This window comes from Mus caroli, unplaced genomic scaffold (genome assembly GCF_978045245.1).
Source record: "Mus caroli unplaced genomic scaffold, Mus_caroli_1 scaffold_25, whole genome shotgun sequence".
In the NCBI taxonomy this organism is placed as follows: Eukaryota; Metazoa; Chordata; class Mammalia; order Rodentia; family Muridae; genus Mus; species Mus caroli.
This window is the reverse complement of record NW_028227280.1, coordinates 1,681,479-1,684,552: the sequence shown is the minus strand read 5'-3', so window position 1 is coordinate 1,684,552 and position 3,074 is coordinate 1,681,479.

Sequence of the window (3,074 nt, the reverse complement as noted above, 5' to 3'; positions counted from 1 at the left end):
TAAGTTTTTCAGTGCAACTCACTCATATATTTTGTACTACACTGTGCGTTTCTTATATTCTAACTTTTTCAGTGCAACTCACTCATATACTATGTACTACACTGTGCATTTCGTGTAATGCGGGTTTTTCAGTAAATTCTAAGTTTTTCAGTGCAACTCACTCATATACTATGTACTACACTGTGCGTTTCTTATATTCTAAGTTTTTCAGTGCAACTCACTCATATACTTTGTACTACACTGTGCGTTTCTTATATTCTAAGTTTTTCAGTGCAACTCACTCATATACTATGAAAAACACTGTGCGTTTCTTAAATTCTAAGTTTTTCAGTGCAACTCACTCATATACTATGTACTACACTGTGCGTTTCTTATATTCTAAGTTTTTCAGTGCAACTCACTCATATACTATGTACTACACTGTGCGTTTCTTATATTCTAAGTTTTTCAGTGCAACTCACTCATATACTATGTACTACACTGTGCGTTTCTTATATTCTAAGTTTTTCAGTGCAACTCACTCATATACTATGTACTACACTGTGCGTTTCTTATATTCTAAGTTTTTCAGTGCAACTCACTCATATACTAAGTACTACACTGTGCGTTTCTTATATTCTAAGTTTTTCAGTGCAACTCACTCATATACTATGTACTACACTGTGCGTTTCTCTAAATTCTAAGTTTTTCAGTGCAACTCACTCATATACTATGTACTACACTGTGCGTTTCTCTAAATTCTAAGTTTTTCAGTGCAACTCACTCATATACTATGTACTACACTGTGCGTTTCTTATATTCTAAGTTTTTCAGTGCAACTCACTCATATACTATGTACTACACTGTGCGTTTCTTATATTCTAAGTTTTTCAGTGCAACTCACTCATATACTATGTACTACACTGTGCGTTTCTTATATTCTAAGTTTTTCAGTGCAACTCACTCATATACTATGTACTACACTGTGCGTTTCTTATATTCTAAGTTTTTCAGTGCAACTCACTCATATACTATGTACTACACTGTGCGTTTCTTATATTCTAAGTTTTTCAGTGCAACTCACTCATATACTATGTACTACACTGTGCGTTTCTCTAAATTCTAAGTTTTTCAGTGCAACTCACTCATATACTATGTACTACACTGTGCGTTTCTCTAAATTCTAAGTTTTTCAGTGCAACTCACTCATATACTATGTACTACACTGTGCGTTTCTTATATTCTAAGTTTTTCAGTGCAACTCACTCATATACTATGTACTACACTGTGCGTTTCTTATATTCTAAGTTTTTCAGTGCAACTCACTCATATACTATGTACTACACTGTGCGTTTCTTATATTCTAAGTTTTTCAGTGCAACTCACTCATATACTATGTACTACACTGTGCATTTCGTGTAATGCGGGTTTTTCAGTAAATTCTAAGTTTTTCAGTGCAACTCACTCATATACAATGTACTACACTGTGCGTTTCTTATATTCTAAGTTTTTCAGTGCAACTCACTCATATACTATGTACTACACTGTGCGTTTCTTATATTCTAAGTTTTTCAGTGGAACTCACTCATATACTATGTACTACACTGTGCGTTTCTTATATTCTAAGTTTTTCAGTGCAACTCACTCATATACTATACACTGTGCGTTTCTTATATTCTAAGTTTTTCAGTGCAACTCACTCATATACTATGTACTACACTGTGCGTTTCTTATATTCTAAGTTTTTCAGTGCAACTCACTCATATACTATGTACTACACTGTGCGTTTCTTATATTCTAAGTTTTTCAGTGCAACTCACTCATATACTATGTACTACACTGTGCGTTTCTTATATTCTAAGTTTTTCAGTGCAACTCACTCATATACTATGTACTACACTGTGCGTTTCTTATATTCTAAGTTTTTCAGTGCAACTCACTCATATACTATGTACTACACTGTGCATTTCGTGTAATGCGGGTTTTTCAGTAAATTCTCAGTTTTTCAGTGCAACTCACTCATATACTATGTACTACACTGTGCGTTTCTTATATTCTAAGTTTTTCAGTGCAACTCACTCATATACTATGTACTACACTGTGCGTTTCTTATATTCTAAGTTTTTCAGTGCAACTCACTCATATACTATGTACTACACTGTGCGTTTCTTAAATTCTAAGTTTTTCAGTGCAACTCACTCATATACAATGTACTACACTGTGCGTTTCTTATATTCTAAGTTTTTCAGTGCAACTCACTCATATACTATGTACTACACTGTGCGTTTCTTATATTCTAAGTTTTTCAGTGCAACTCACTCATATACTATGTACTACACTGTGCGTTTCTCTAAATTCTAAGTTTTTCAGAGCAACTCACTCATATACTATGTACTACACTGTGCGTTTCTCTAAATTCTAAGTTTTTCAGTGCAACTCACTCATATACTATGTACTACACTGTGCGTTTCTTATATTCTAAGTTTTTCAGTGCAACTCACTCATATACTATGTACTACACTGTGCGTTTCTTATATTCTAAGTTTTTCAGTGCAACTCACTCATATACTATACACTGTGCGTTTCTTATATTCTAAGTTTTTCAGTGCAACTCACTCATATACTATGTACTACACTGTGCGTTTCTTATATTCTAAGTTTTTCAGTGCAACTCACTCATATACTATGTACTACACTGTGCGTTTCTTATATTCTAAGTTTTTCAGTGCAACTCACTCATATACTATGTACTACACTGTGCGTTTCTTATATTCTAAGTTTTTCAGTGCAACTCACTCATATACTATGTACTACACTGTGCGTTTCTTATATTCTAAGTTTTTCAGTGCAACTCACTCATATACTATGTACTACACTGTGCGTTTCTCTAAATTCTAAGTGTTTCAGTGCAACTCACTCATATACTATGTACTACACTGTGCGTTTCTCTAAATTCTAAGTTTTTCAGTGCAACTCACTCATATACTATGTACTACACTGTGCGTTTCTTATATTCTAAGTTTTTCAGTGGAACTCACTCATATACTATGTACTACACTGTGCGTTTCTTATATTCTAAGTTTTTCAGTGCAACT